General features: G+C 39.2%; 1 long non-coding RNA gene across 4 annotated transcripts in view; it reads right to left on the bottom strand.

Annotated features, from left to right (window-relative positions):
* Positions 1 to 9,591, bottom strand: part of LOC107078585 (uncharacterized) — a 28,708-nt gene extending 19,117 nt beyond the window's left edge. For 2 of the 4 annotated variants that reach the window (XR_011190684.1, XR_011190685.1), the window contains exons 1-3: positions 9,368 to 9,591; positions 3,853 to 3,992; positions 1,935 to 2,227 (exon numbers count right to left, since the gene is read on the bottom strand). This is a non-coding gene — a long non-coding RNA (uncharacterized lncRNA). Of the gene's footprint in view, positions 1 to 1,934; positions 2,228 to 3,852; positions 3,993 to 4,299; positions 4,676 to 9,367 lie in introns of those variants that run through there. The other 2 variants (XR_011190686.1, XR_001479544.2) reach the window with 2 other exon arrangements.
* Between the last annotated feature and the right edge of the window lie 7,262 nt (positions 9,592 to 16,853).

Genomic DNA, 16,853 nt, shown 5'->3' with positions numbered 1-16,853 from the left:
CAAAATATAGATTTATCCAAAGAATGAAGGGAATGTGTTCAATTGACAAGCAGAATTTGATGGACCACCAATGTTTTGATGTGTAACATAGAGGGATAGAGACAACTCTTCTGAATGGAACAGACTTACAGCTGAAGAGCTGACAATATGTTGGTGAAGATCTTCTCACACTCCTTCACCTGTCTCAAGAAGCACAGTTAATACTTTTGAAGGATTTTGCCTATAAGTGATTTAAACTCTAGCGTTGGAATATTAGCATTTTAAACTCCCATTTGAAAAAATAATAACAGCAGAGCAAACTTTTCTCCTGCTGCCAAGCTTGGTAAATCAGCCCCGCAGTCTTTCATAAAGACACTCCTGCCTGTTGAACAATCACCTAATTATACGCTCCCTTGAAAGCCTGAAAGATTCCAGACTGTTGTGCATTGTCTAGCAGGCTTGCAATGCATTGAAACGAAAACATCACTGCCTTTTTTAAAATGAACGTAAACACCCTCTTATCTTTATTGAAACAGAGCTTGCTATTGTTATTTCGAGTGTTTCTTGCTTTTATCTTTTATGGCTATTTTTGTTTCACATTTTTAATGATACATGACACTGTCTCTGCCAAACCACTTTCCAAGACATTGCTCTTATTTGCCCAGACCTGTCCTGGTGTCTCTGTCATCTGTCTGGCCAGTTTGAAAAAAAATGACCTCAAGCCAAATTATGACTATCTAGTTTTTCCACAATCCTGTGGTGAAATCATTAGCCTTTCTGCTTAGGTTGGGCCCTGCAAGATGCAGATGCCTCTGACAAGGCTGCTCATTTTAATATGGAGAACTGTATAGTATTAAGTACAGGTTGAAAAAATATTTAAGTCAATACAATATTGTTGTTTTTAAATCTCTGTACCTTTTGTCACACCCCACACTCTCCCTCGCAAACGCCCTTGCATTCCCACTGTTTCACAATCTCATTCCTAATTGAACCCATCACATTCCCACACGCACCAGATTCCACAAATTCTCACTACCAGACCAATTATCCAACCATGTCCCTTTCCCTTCAGTATTTAAAGTTCCCTCACACACCAACCCATCCTCACTATTGAGAAGCCTCCAGTAGAATTCTCTTGTGTGTGTTTCCAAGCCTTTTGAATGATCTCCTGGTATCAAATCTTTGCTCCTACCTTTTTGACCACACTTTTTGGATTTCCCTGGTTACCTGACTCATTGCCTCCCTAATTGGCCAAGCCCCTGGATTTTGTCTTTTGGATTGTGCCTGTTCTTTTGTGCATTCTGCAGGATTCACAGTTCCGCATAAGGATCCTCCTATTCTACCAATTGGTTTCCTGAAACCTTTTTTTAATGAAAACTTATTGACATAATTACAAAACATTTATTGAATGATGAATTTAGTCACGTCTGTGCCCAGAGAATTAAGTTTGCTGTGCAACAGTTCAAACGGTTATCACCTTCACTGCACTAGTCTAATGCTTTTAATGTTTATCTAGATAAAATATTGTATTGGTGTTATATTTTGCCTAAATATATAACTTTATTTTAATTTCCAGCAATGTGACCACTCCTTACCATTACAGAGCCTTTTCTTTTAGTGCTACATGGGTCTATTGTATGCTGCAATAAAGTAATACATTTTTTTTTTTTTATTCAAGGTACATTTTGGATTAAGACATTTGCCAAATTAATATCAGTTGTGGGAGTCTAGAACAAGCTGCCCAGACACACTGTTGAAGCCTTGGCTTCTTTCAACAAACAGCTGGATGAAATCCTCAGATCAATTACAGTAGCTACTGACAACACAAATGAGCTAGAAGGGCTTCCTCTTGTTTGTAGCCTTTTTATGTCCTCACTAATAATATACTTTTTCTTTTTAGTTTAAATCCGTGTAAGGGAGACATTGCCATGCACACTGAGCTGCATTTCACTTACTGGAAGAGTGCTGTCCAGGTCTGTGTCTATATTGTCACCAGGAGATGGGGTCTGTCAGACATTGTAACTGGGAATCCTTGGATGGTGATTCACAATTCGCACCACCCTGCCAGGGCTTGCACTCTCTCGTCTCACTGAGAGCTGTAGCATTCCTCCTGTTCCACTGAGAGCGGCGGCGTCTCCTGTAAGGAGCTGTGGAGCTCGTCGTGAGTCCAAAGTCGATTGCGTCGGAGAATCTTGACCACCAGCCCCTGTTCTGCCCCTCCAGGAGCTGTTGCCAACAGGAAGGGTGGCTATGAAATGGAAAATGAAACATAAATTGTGCAGAAGAAAGTGGTTTGCACACTAGACGAGATGTTAATCTAGCACTAAACACAAATTCTTACATGGTGTTTTTAGTATATTCTGACACATTACAATTTAAGTCTGGCAGAGACTGTTCAAGACCTTCAGCTGTTAAATGTTTTCTTATTTATCAACCTGTGGTACTACTGGGAAAACTAAGGCACATACTGTATAGGTAAGTTCAAAACAGAGGTCACTGAAGAGCAATAATACAAACTCAGGTGTGTTGACTGAATCCTGTCAGTCTGGGATCTTAATATGCCCCCTCTAGTGCACTCTTGTTTGATAAGTAGATCCAAACCTCTCTAATAAGTTTGTAGAGTTTGTCATCCGAGAGGAAATGAACTTCAGTAGGGGGTAACTGAAACCATTTTCACTTGTTTTATCAGTAAAGCACTTTGGAAAGCTTTTGGGACGAAAGAGTTATTTAAATAAAGGATTTCACTAGTATTGTTATTGATAGTAGTGTTTTTAGCATTATTGTTGGCAGTAGCACCCGCATTTCATAATTTCAGAATAAGGGGAAATCTACATAAACTAAAAAGCCTCTGTCTTTAAAGCTAATAATCATCACTTAAAAATGAATTGATCAGTCAGAGCCCATTTCTTTAAACCATTTGAGGCCCATACACAATCTCATATTAAACAAAACAAGCCACTTTTTCAGCAGGGCAGTGATTCTACAAACAGCGACAATCCCCTTGCCCCATGCAGTATTTGAAGTAAGGAAAACAGAGCCTAGAGTTGAGAGCTGAAAAGCTGTTGAGAATGCGGACATTGCAGTCATAGATGTACCGCAGTTGTGCCATTCATGTTGGCGTACCCCTGCTGGATTGTCTGCAACCATGTCAATACGGAAACTATGTGGGAGGGATTTGAAAACTGAAAACAGAATATACAGGAGGCTTGATTTCTTAAAAGTCCTCAAACTCAGCTCGCATGCATTAGCCCGTGGAGGCTGGAATTGTCTGGGATCCGTGTGCCTCCTGTTACACTGACATTTCCAGAGTAGGATCCAGGGAGATACTTATTTGCCCAGCTTGTTATCTACTGACTGAGCCAAGGCCTGTGATGAGCAACTAGGTAGCTTCTGAGACCTGAAGACTTCAAGTTACTTTGCTCACACATGAGTTACCCCAGCAGAGTGGACTGGGCCTTGGGAAGAAAATGCACAGCTGAACCTAGTAGCCAATCTTATATACTTTTAAAAAACCAACAAGTATACATATTTTGTAAGTCTCTTTTGTAAGTTTATTCTCGACCTTCCTATGTCCCAGCCCTCTTTGAACTCCAACCGGAGGGAAGCAGTGTCCCTCAGATAGAAGCATTGCAGGCGAACTGCATCAGGGAAGAGTCATTTGAAATACATTTATTCAAAAACCTGCGCGCTCTACGCCTGTGTGATGGGAGGCCTCTGCTATTATTGCCAAAGAAGTGTCACAATGTCAATGACAACTTAAGTGACTACAGGGGGGATATCTGACCCTGGCCAGAGCAGGGCTGTAATATTTCCCCAACTCTGACAGATGTCATATAGCTCCCTCCATGAGCTCCGTATGGTTCACACTCTCACCTTTTTCCATCCTGCGCCGTGAAGCCCTCCAACGTCTTTCATCAACAGATTTAGGAATGAATTTAGTCAATTTATTCCTGGCTGGTGTGCCTTCACTCAAGCAGCAGCATTTGGACTCAGGTCTCGTAAGCCTTTTGCTCCTTAAAAACACAAAGATGGAAATTAATTCATTTCCACCACATGATTGGGGGGGGGGGGAACATTTCCCTGCATTTACATATTAAATTATTTGTGTGAGCAAAACTCTGTGGGTTTTTTTTTTTGCATTTACACAGTAAAGGACACCAATTTATAACTGATCTGCCAGTGTGGCATCAGTATAGTATTGATATGTTTTTATTGTTGTTGTTTGTTGCTGAAAACCTTGGATTTTACAAGACTTAATGGAATATAGCTAGAGACATAAATATCAGTCCCCTGAATCTGTAAAGACAAAATCTTAATTACCACTTGCTCCAAGGATGAATGACTGTTGTGGTAAAGTTGGAAGAGGCATCATTGACAGATAAGTAGAGCTTAACAAGCACTATCTCTCCCTCCATCAATCTTCAGTATCTGCTTTATCCTTTGAGGGTGGCGATGAGCTGGAGCCTAATCCAGTAGGCACAGGGTTCAAGGAGCCCTGGGTAGTACAAGCCACTCCATCACAGACAAGTGTTATCTATTAAACATAACAAATCAGGAATAACCGGGCTACAAATGCAGGGTCCTAACATGGTACTTGGGCCACTTGTTTGTGAGTGACATCTTTTAATTTTGACATAGAAAGAGCCTTTTTAAACATGGTTCGGTGCACAAAATCTAAAAACATTCCACACACCAGTGTTTAAAAATACCACATTTAAATAGGACCGCTTAGGTATTCTAGTGATATAAGATTTCCTGGTCCTAGTTAAAATATACAGTCTTATAGTGTGAATAATGATATACATAGATATAAGGTAACGTTCACAAATTTTGCAGAATAATCAGATAAGAAATGGTTTTGTTTCGTCTTGCATAAAGATCACCACCCTGAGCAATGCTATTCTGTAGGCTGCATTTATTTTAAAAAGGGTGGAATCGACAGGCCTACAGGCATAGTCACAGGTTCAAGGTTTCAAGTCCCTGTTTCTTTCAAATCATCACACTGTTAAACAACCCTCTTGGCAATCCAAATGAAGGCACACATATTGTACTCATTCAGCACAAACAGAAAGACTACAAAACTGGGAAGGCCCCTTTAATACTGAAAACACAAACAAATCCAACCCATTAATTATAAAAAAAGTATTTAGTTGCCTGGTTACTAGATTTTAGATTGTCTGAGTAATTGTTTTGAGTGTTCATCTGGAATAAAATCACTGTTTAAATAATTTATTGCTGCAGAAAAAGTCTTCGAATGTTTCATACAAACCTAAAAGTACATAAAACACAAAAAGTAAGTCTTTCTTTTTAACCTTTCAGTTCAAAATGATCTAATAATGAAAATGCAAAAGTACACCCACTGGCTTTGTCTCCATTGGGTACAGATGTATGCTCCATCTACTGTATATACTGTATATAGATAAATGTATTCAGCTGTGACAAACGAGAACATAACTACTTATCGAGAGAAGACTTTGAAAATGTAAACTTTATGCATTTATTTTAGATTTGCATAATTTCATATGGGATACCTCTAGTTCCTGCTGGTCTATTTAGATTTACCCTTTTGCCACAGCCTTTCTTTTTAACAAAAGCTTGGGAGGGATAAGAGCAACCACAAAAAACAGATCAAGCTTTCTTCAACCAATTGATTTAGCTGGAAAAAAGAGTGGGGGGTCCAGTTAAAACCACAATGGCACAGTAGTGTGTGTAAAAAGTCACTTCTGCAACAGTCCCCTGGGCCACTGCATATTAATTGAAAGCAAAATAAATATGTTTCATCATTGTGTATGAGCGATATTTTCACAACATGCCCGGCTGTTATTTCCAGTATCTGTAATCCCAGTGAAATAATACCAAGGACACGCTGCATAGCAACTGCCCCCGGAGGGAGTGAACTGGATTAAAACTCTAACAGTCCCGGTAAAAATGCCTGTGAATATTTAGCCTTTTCAAAAAGGTCTTTTTGGATTCTCTGCAGTGACGTTCTCATTACTTCTTTGTTGAGGAATGAGTGTATCATAATGGGGCCTTTAGAAAATAAATGTTGAGAATGGTACTTTACTGCAGATAAATTCTAAATGCTGTTATTTAGAAATTCATGTTTTACTTTAAGTTATATGTGACATGCAGTAGAAAATGCACTGTCCTAAGAACACAGTACTGTAGGGCACACACGAAAATGGATTTGGAAAAGTATGTGTGTGGAAATGAAAATCAGCAGTTTGAAAGTCACGTATTTTACGTGATGAACATTTTGCAGAGCCCTTTCTTGATTAAAGGGGGATCACAAAATGGTTCTGGCTTTATTGGGTTTTATCTCATGTATAAAAATATATACCCCATTCCACCTCAAGCAGATTTGTATTTCTCCTGTAATTTGATTAACAGACATTTGAAAGTGTTCATATGAGAACTCAGGTGATTCAGGTGCTTTGAGCATGGTGCTGGCACTAACAGCGTTTGGGGTTCAACCCCAGCTTGGTCCCTAGCCCTCTACCTGTCCCTCAGCAGAGTGGTTCTAGTGCTTCTCTCTCCCCTGCGGCCTGGACCAGATCTGTGAGCTATTCGTTGGAGTTAATCGGCCCCTTATCGATCCCCTGGGTTTATTCTGCATGTTTTAAAAATTCTCAGCTTTTACAGTCTGCATTTGCAATAAGGAATCCAACACAGACAACATCCAGCCTTTCATCCCAGAAGATAAGATCACTTTATTGGCCATATACAATTTCCTGCATTAGGAATTTGTCTTTTTTCACATACCCCCAGCTTGCTCTCTATGAGACACACAGGCAGGGAGAGAGAAGCTTGGGGTCAGAGCGCAGGGTGAGCCACTTATATGGCACCCCTGGAGCAGTTGGGGTTAAGGGCCTTGCTCAAGGGCCCAAGGGAGTAGGATTCCTCTGCCAGCCATGGGATTTGAACCAGCAACCTTCCAGCCACAGGCACAGATCCTTAGCCACATTGCCACTGCTCTTGCCCCAGAATGCTACTGTACATAAGAAACCTTCATTTTCCACTTTAGAACGAGACCATTCTCACAGCTCTGGTGTCAGTCAGTGTCTGTATATCTTGCTTGACCCTGTACTTGGATGATGTACTGATTGTAAGGGTTCAGTTGGTGTGGTAGGAGAATCTGTAAGTGCCAACGACGGAATGAAATAGGGGCCTTGTTTTCAGAAGGCCCACATTTCATTTCACATTCCTGTTCTCATGTGACAGGCAACTCCTGACTAATTAAATTTTGATCTCTCTTAATTCGCTGAAAGATTTCAATAGCTGAGACAGATTTGTTTCCTTTTAGTGCATTTTCACCTGGTGGGAGCATGTGAAATCTCTGTGAAAACTTATTGAGAGGGTTTCTATTTCTTACACATTGACTCTGGTGCTGGGAAGACGAGGGCAAAATGGTACACTAGCCCAAGTTTTCCCTCAGTGTCTTCCTACTGTTTTTTCCCTTTCTACTCTAACTACCTCAGAAACATGCCAGAAAAGTAACAATGCAAAAAAACCTAATGGGATTATTTTTTTTAAACTGTCCCATTTTTTTTTGTAAATGTGCCACAGGTCAGTAAGGAAACTATCACCAAAATATAAACAGTTACCACTGCAGGAACAATTCCTAGAAGTGTTGTGTCATTACACTGTCGAGAGATTAGTATTTTGCCACTGGCTAGGATAAAAACAAGAGAACTCTCATTAACCCCTTTAACACAATAGTCTTTTTCTCTTTCAGGCTTGGACATAGTATTATATATTACGGACTCTTTATTTTATAGTACAGCTGGTGCAATTCATAAAGATTCAAACTTTTAATGAAGAATTTTGCCCCAATTTTGTTCTTTGTATAATTTGTATATACAAATCAATAATAAGTTGACCTATTTTCCACGTTTTATCATCCCACTTCGTATTTTCAGAATATTGTGTTCTAGGGTGCAATCTGAATGATGTATAAATATGCTAATGCGTCTGTCTTGGGAACCAGAAAGCAACATCACTTCTCTTCATGTCACTTCTGCTGATGTGCTGTGGCCTGTACTGTCTGAGTGACTGACGCTAAGAGCGCTACTGGTGCCCCACAGCAATCACATGGCTGCTCCCACTCTTTTACAGATGTAAGTTAACACAGTATGCAAATCTAGTCTAAAGACAGACACAAATGCACTGATTGGGTCCAGGAACACAATATCTTGCAAAAAAAGACAAAAGAAATCAAGGGAGCAGAGTCACGAGTAATGATATATAATTATTTGAAGTGTGCATGAATGGGATAATGCAAAAAAAATACCAGCGAAAAGACTTTTATTCAGGTACAGTGTCATGCCCCTGCCACACCAGTCAAAGTTCTTAAAAAACGCAGTGCTCTGAAAACTTTGTCATGCCTTAACACATTCAATAAGGAGGGCTTGTTTCGGGCTGATACATCAGTGTTTCTTTTTCTAAGCATGTTGTGAAATGAATTGTTTTTTGCTAAAACCAGTGGTATAACCATTTACCCACCCATAGCTGGTGCTTAACAGGATTAAAAAAGAAACAGCAGATTTTCAGGCCATGAAGGTGTTTAACCCTGGGTAATGTCTGCAGCTCTGCCTTTCCTAACCCTAATCCTAACTGTGACCCTAACCCTAATCACCGGTTCCAACCCTAACCCTAACACCAAGCCAATCTCACTCAAAGAAGCATACAGCAACACGACGAGACCATAAAGAGACATTTCATTACACAAAGGTTTGTGGGAGAATGTAACAAGCTGCCTGGACATGTTTTTTATAGCTAATACCCTGGATTCTTTCAAGAAAAGATGAAAATCTTGTCATTTTGCTTTTGATGCTATCAGAATGGGAATATACAACCTAATTTGGAATCCTGAAACACTTCCTGTATTAAATTACATGTACCTTCTAGAATATAATGCACCATAACATTCCCAACAAACTACAGAGTCTTGTTAGATACATTCATCTCTGTCTGCGCTTTTTCCACAGAAGAAAGTAACACATTGAAGTGGCAAGATGTGCTGCTAATTAAGAAGTCCAAGCATTTTTCTTCTAAAAAAAACTATTCATTTTGGTCCTGAAACACAGGGAGTCTGTTTTTTATTTCATAAAAGAAAATTATATCAACTTAGTTTGGCAGAAAAGTATGTTATAACCCATAGTGTGAACAAGTGTTACCTACTGTAAGTGTTATTTTCTTAAAATCTAAAAGAGTATATAGTCCAAAAAATAGCTATTTATTTGTATTTATTACACAGTCAACTTTAAAAATTCTACAACGACACATCTTTTAAATACTGTTTCTGTGTCAGATTTACTGACATTCATGTAGGAACAGGCAGAAAGTGGGTGCACTTGATCTTTTTGGGAACTAAACTTTAAATTTCTACCTTAGTTGATTTCTGCAGATTCCTTCTTCATTCTTCATTTATGCAGGTTCTCAGGTTTTCTCTCTGTCTTCTGTGAGAGGGCATGTCTGTACGTTCTCTGCTATCTAAAGCTGCCACACACACCTTAGGCTTGTGGTTTCCTCCTCTGTGTTTCACAGTGGACTGCTGAGCCCAGAGTCTCCTCTTCTCATCCTTCTGATGGTTTCCTCCACACCACTGTTCTCCTATCCTAACCACCCCAAAAAATAAAAGAATGGACTTATGTCACCAAAGGAAATCACAAACATACAGCTGTGGATGGAACACAGTTAATCTTCTTGACGGATGTAGACAACCAAATTTTGGTCTCTTTCTACAACTGTATATGTGCCAAAATTTAACATTATATTCTTCAGTCAGCTCATGTGCTGTACCCATTAATGGTTAGAGCTTGTTTGGACTGAAATCAATGAATAAAATACTGTATGTGTAAAAAGTAAAGCTGTTGTCATACCACATCAAAACACATTATCTCACAATAAACTAAGTACGATACGTCTTTTATTTTACAGATTTGTTTCAGCAAAATTGTATTAGACTGAGGATATGAGCTCTGACCATTGCTGTGTCACAGAGCTTCAAGTTCTGTACAAGCACAGTGTGCTTGAGCATGCAAGAGTGAGTCGAATCACTTATCTCCAGGAAGATGTATGGATACTTCAGAATCATATACTTCAAAAAACACAGTCATTCTGTGTAGAACCCATCAATCAAGCTAACAGGACTATTTCCAGTCACAGGCAGATAAATATTATAATTTTACCATTACAGCTGCTTTGAAGAAACTCAGAGGACTCCTTTCAAAGATTTTGGAATTTTAGATAAACTTTTATATTTTTGACAGAGAAAAAAAAACACATTTACGTACACGTGTATTGTATTCGAATATATATATATATTATTCAGTTGCTTTTCAGAGAGAGCAGAAAAATTCTGAGGGGGAGTTCAGACACCTTCAAAAAAGAAATGAGTGATGTTTTGGTTGTAATTAAGGATGCTGAGAACTATGAATGTTTTCCAAACAGTTTTGCTGTTGTTATAGCCATTGGTGGCAAACCTCCTGAGAGAAATTTGGTAAAACACTCACCCCTCCCTCCACAACCCTAACCCTTTTTTCTATGGCACACTTCTCACAGGCTGTAAGCAAACACCTCACTCCTCTCTGCACTGCACACCGTGGAGGTTAAACACTTTCACTCTACTAATTGGCCGATGTCAGCCCTGACGAGAAGGCAAACAAACGGAGCACAGAAAAGCTGAGACAAATGTAAGCTAATTAAACTGATGGGGGGGGGGGGGGAAGTGACAAAAAAATACAAAAAACAGTCATGCCATGGTACATATACTTCATACTTTGAACGCTCTGCACTTTAATTATATAATCCACTGAGTGGAAAAAAAAAACGCACAGCGAGGTTCTGATGCCTGAATCTTAAAACTCTTTGTTCTACCTGCAGTCTTAATAAAGAGGAATTCGATAATTGTTTAAGTGAAGGAAATGTTACAAGAGAAGAAAGGGGATCCTGAGTTTCTGCCATTTAAACTAGATGCAGACTTCTCAACAGACACACTTATATACAATATGGAAGCCATTTTGGCTCACACAGGTTGATTATTTTCAATGCGTAGCACTCAAAGACTGTAGCTATGTTGACTGGAGGACCCAGATACAATGTAACCAGGAAAGTATGCTACTAATTAGCGGACATAGAATGAAAATAGCTTTTTTTACTGAATTGTAGTCGACAGAAGATATTTGACAGCACGGAAGAAAGGAAAGCTGTACTAATTTCCACTTCCTTCCTTCTATACAGGAAAACTAACAGGCATAGTCAACGTACAGTATTGGAAACAGTGATACCGTATTATGAATTCACATGGGGATATTCTGACACACGCTGTGGTTTTTCCAGGGAATTGGATGTCATTAGTTTTGGTACTGACACAGAGTGAGCCAAGGGGAAGCTCAGTGAAGGATGGGAATGTACCAATTTGCACAGCGCACACATAACTACTCGGTCCTACTTTAAACAGTTCACAGTCTGCTTGCTGGTGTGGGTGGGTTTTAACTCGAAAGAGCTACATTGTCAATGCCAATCTACAGCACTACTAAAAGAAGCAAAAATCAATTTCCCACCAAACAGTGGTTAAATACGGTTTTGTAGATGCATCTCTCAAGCTGCCACAGAAGCCAACACCTGTTTAAAGAAATTTATGAAAGACTACCCATTTCAAGCCGATTCCGAGCAACTGCATAATGGACAGTTTAACTTGGAGAGCAGCACAGGTCAAATCCAATTTTTTTCTGCATTTTTATGAGTGTTGATAGAAAAAAAGCGTGTTGAAGGAGTTGAGGAATGCCTTTGTTTTGTAACTGCTGTCTGGCCCCCTTTTTTAGGACTTACAGTTCCCATACACTCTTTCCTTGTTGTGCATTGAACTGCAGTCGTGTGTATTTCCCTATTCTCTGTCAGTTTTAGACTCTGCCTTGTTGACCGTCTTCACTCCTCAGAAATCCTTGTGAAGAAACTGGACCTTCTGTGCACACAGTTCTCTACACTATCAAATCCTGTGCTCAAAGCACGGAGATTTGGTGAAACTGTGTGTAATGTCTGTGCGACATTTATTCTCAGAGGCAGGCTATATGCCTACAGTATATATTTCATCAGTACACCATTCTAGATTAGAACAAATGCTTCCACCCTTTGATTTAGAGAACTTTTGGTTTTCTGTGGACAGAATGATTCTCAGGAGTAACCAGTGGCAGAAATTTCTGATGCTCTGTAGCACTCAATAAGGGGAGTGCAGACAGCCTGAAGGAACTATATGGCTGTATATGAAATGATAGGACAGCTGCTTCCCTCAGAGTGTAGCTTTAATACCATAGATTGATTAAGTGATCTGTGTGTCCAGTGTAATGTGGTTAAGTGTACTGTGTGTCCAATATAATTGGTGCGTGGCTCACAAATTGACAGTAAGGGTCCTCATGCTCATGTTCAGCAAATGGCGGTCAAAATGGAACTTGGGTGGGACAGATAAGGAACTCTAAATGAAACAAATGATGTGAATCCAGGCTTTGCAAGAGCAAAAAAAAAGGAACTACTTTAATGATTTAACTGCTCTAGTAAGACTTAATTAAGAATATTGCCTACGATTTTGAGTCTCCATGATATACATTATTGCTCTGGACTTAGTCCAGAGTAGATCTACCAGGTATAGTATGTTCCCAAACTCAAAGGAATATCCTATTGTGGTGGACCAAAAAATGAAATCTCTTTAGTCTTGCGCAGAGATGACACCTGATTTAAGTATTAAAAATCCTCAAAAGCACTGACAAAGTCAATCTAGTCTACTTCTAAATCAACAGTGAAACATGAACCTGTTGACACAAGTGCAACTACAGGGAAGTGCATTTCAGGCCTCATGAGTAGAAAAAAAATTGTATGCAAGTGCAATTGAACTGTGGGTAAAGGTACAGCAATATCTCAAAACGTTGTGTTTGTTGGGAACATTCTGTTTTCAAAATTGAAACTAAGAATTGGAAACTTACAGGGATGAAGTCGTACAGCTGCTTAGGTAATGTCATAGCAATAACCTGGACTTGAACGTAAAGAAAACGAAAGAGCTAATAGTGGACTTTCGGAGACACAGGCCACACACACACAGCCCACTCAGTATTGATGACGGAAGTGGAAACAGTCACCAGCTTTAGGTTTTGGGGAATTCACATCTCTAAAGATCTAACCTGGACTGTGAACACTGACTCTATCATGAAGACGGCTCAGTAGCACCTTTATTTCTTGAGGTGCCTCAAGCGATGGGGGATGCCAATACATGTGTTGGTGAACTTCTACCGCTGCACCATCGAGAGCATCCTCACCAACAGGATCAACGTGAGGTATGGCAACACCTCTTCGCGAGAAAGAAAGGAGATTAAACAGCTCTATGAGGACCACTGCTATGGTAGAATTCTGGCCATCACAGAGGACAGTCACCACCCCGGGCATGAGCTCTTCATCCCACTGCCCTCAGGCAAGAGATATAAGAGCATACGGACATTTACCACTAGATTCTTCAATAGTTTCTATCCACAAGCAGTGAGATTGGTGAACACATTTAGCCATGCCCCTCGGACCACACCTACACCATCACCATCTACCTCATTATGATTTCTTATCTATTGCACATCTCCAGTCATTGTTTACATGTCTGTATTGTTTACATTGAAACTGTCTACATGTTTACTTGTACATTGTCTACTGTTTGTTTGTATATTGTCTTGATGCACTGTTTGCACTTTGTTTTGTTTTTTACACTTGTTTTACAATCGAGAGACTTTCTGTAAGTAAGAATTCCATTGTACCAGTACCGGTTACATGTGGCAATAAAGTTCAAGTTCAAGTTCAAGTGGAGGCAGTCTTTTACACGGAGGGTTGTGGGAGTATAGAACAAGTTACCCTACAGTGTTATCAAAGTTATCACCTGGCTTCTTTCAAGAAACAGCTCAATGAGATCCCTGGATCAATTCTCTATTAACCAACAAATGAGCTAGATGGCCTGAATGATTCTGTGTTGAAACCTTTCTAATGTTGTCCATCGGGCATCCTTTAATGTGTCCAAGGATCTCCATTTATTCGCATTCACAAGTCAATGGGTACCCACAAAAACATAGGAAACTCTGTGAACAGGAATAGGGTTGCATAAAATCAGTTCTTTTGCAGTCAATTTTGCTTTCATTAGCTTTCAAGAGCTTACACGAAGCCTATTATGGATCTGTTGACTTGCAGGTTTTTATGAAATATTTTATAATTAATGAGTAGCATTGTTCAGAATCATTACATTCTATTTGCATTGGGCTTCTCATTGGAAACGATGCCTCAGAAGAGAGACTCTGAGGCAGCCTTTGGGACACCAGAAAGACTGGCTGAAAAAACAAATGAACAAACACAAGGTCTGTTTTTTATTAACAGTACAAATACTTCGGTTCAGTGGGCTGTTGGATGAAAACCTAGTGCTCGTTCATAACAAAAGAGTTTTAACAGAGGCTTTGAGGGAACACTAAACTAAATAACATGTCCAGACTTTGGCCTCCATATTTACTGCAGAACACACAACCCATAAACGGCTGATTACCAGTACTGGAGTAACTCTATATGGAAGTGACATTTAGAAAGAGAAAATGTAATCTGACTCTCTACTGTGTTGTTTGCACGCTTTTTAGATCATTTTATGAGTGAATAGTGTGGGAGGTAGAATCACAACAGGTGGCATGCAGTAAGAGTGAATTGCAAATAGCCAGTGATCAAGAACACATTCCTCTGTGGATTAACCCTTACTGTAAAGTTCATTTCCCATTAGCTTAGTTGGCACTTGTCAAATATTCATATAAACACTTCCATTACTATTGCACTGCCTCTACTTAGGATACAAAAATCCATCCACTTCCTGTCTCACATTTTTAAAGAATTGACATTATATCTGCCTTATGTGTCTGTAATTCTCAAGTAGTAAAAAAAAGCCTTAAAAAGTGTGCTTTACAGTTCAAAGTAATTTATATACAGTATATCAGAACCCATTTTGTAACGAAGAATGGAATCTGTAGAATGAAGGTCATTAATTTTTCTTGCCACAAACTGCTGTGTTTAACATTGCTCACTGGGGAAAGCAGAAACACATTTTTTGAATCACTGCTGCTTGTTCTTCTCTTCCACTTGCACACCTGCACATAGTTCAGTGAATTTCCTGTAGCATCCCAATCAATTTATTTCCCTATTACCTCACGTTGGCTTTTTTTTACAGTGAAGCCCAGGAGACTTCAAATTGCTGTCCTTACATTTGGAGTCTCTGGCAAAAACATGAGACATACTGTATTCGTACTGTACTCTTCCTTGTCCAAAGCCCCCTTTATTCACAACGGATGGATTTGGAGGATGTGCATTTCAATCTCATCAGTGGAAACCTACTGGACAAATGAGAGGGGAAGGGTTTTTCAAGACCTTGTGGAATCCATGCTGTGTTGTGTTCAAGCTGATTTAATGCACATTGATACCCAACAAACTAGTCAATGGGGTATCTGATATTTTGGCCAAAGAGATCATAATGCCCTGGCCAAATTCATCAGACAAGCAAATAAAAAATCAATTTACCAGTATCTAAAATCATAATAGTAAAAGGTTTAATTTGATGTAAGAAGTGGTAAATTTAAAATGAGAAATAAGTACATTTGGTAACTAAGGAGTTATAACAAAGCAGGTGGCAAGTAAAGGATTTGTGCAGGGTAAAAATACTGAATCTTCCCCATTCTTCACTGCCTTACTTCATTGTCATCCCTCCAGCATGAAGCCATGTATAATAAAAGCATAATAACGTACATGAATCACAGGAACATCTTCTTTATTCTGCTCAGTCATTCCTGCTTCTCTAGAATCGTTACAGTCTCACTGAATATAATACTTCCTCCAGTTTGTACTTTACCATTGAAATTTGAATAAAACGAATCAGTTATGCATCTCTGAATGCTGGGCCAAGAAGTCCTTGTCTCACCCACCCATATCCACACACACACACTGTGAAGGGAAAGGTCCAGTTTTAAGGAGATACATTCCAGGAGGGAAAGAGTTAAAAAGATACCCATTTTTGTTATAGAGAACATTTTCTTGGCACAGTCTATTTGTTTATTTATTTTCGGTGCTTAATTGGCTCTCAGGTATTTTGCATGCATTCATAATTCAGTTATTTTCTGAAAAAAATATATTCAAAGGATTTGTGCTTACAAAATTATAATATAATGCTAACTGTAATCCAATGAGCTGGAGGCAAAGAAAATAATTTGCTTCAAATTACAGTTTTAAGGCTGGAGGAAAATGATGCCTTCTTATCAGTTAGCCTCTTTTGTATGTCCTGCTTTTTTTCTGGATTTCTTCAGAAGGCAGGGGCTGATGATGAATTCTTAAGTAGATCACACAGATAATTGTATTTCATAGCTGTCATCGCTGTGAAGATTGTCCAAGGAGGTGTCTGGGCTTACTTGAGCTATTTGTGACACTACATCTCCCACAGCTCAGCCCTCAATAAAACTCAAATCACTGGGGATATTGTTAAGACTTTGGCAAGGATTATTAAATTGGAAGAAAATTTATGGATGACACTTTATAACAATTAATCAGGAACCGTTGATTAATAAAGTTATTCCCCCATTCTTAGAAAACGAGTGGCAGTACAACTATTCCACTTGTCACTAGACCTGGTTTGTCATTCTTTTTGATTAATGCACCATTCTCAACAGCCCCCCTTACACTACCTCTACCAGTTTCACCTCCATAAAGGAGAAAAAATAAAGTCGCTGGCAATAACAGTAAAAGAAATCATACATATTGAATAAGCTTGCAAGAACAGTTCTGTATGGTTAACCTTGACAATGTTGTGGATCGTACACAGGGAAAAAAAT

This window comes from Lepisosteus oculatus, chromosome 10 (assembly GCF_040954835.1).
Source record: "Lepisosteus oculatus isolate fLepOcu1 chromosome 10, fLepOcu1.hap2, whole genome shotgun sequence".
Taxonomy (NCBI): Eukaryota; Metazoa; Chordata; class Actinopteri; order Semionotiformes; family Lepisosteidae; genus Lepisosteus; species Lepisosteus oculatus.
The sequence above is the reverse complement of the archived record's forward strand: the minus strand, read 5'-3'. Positions and strand labels throughout refer to the sequence as shown.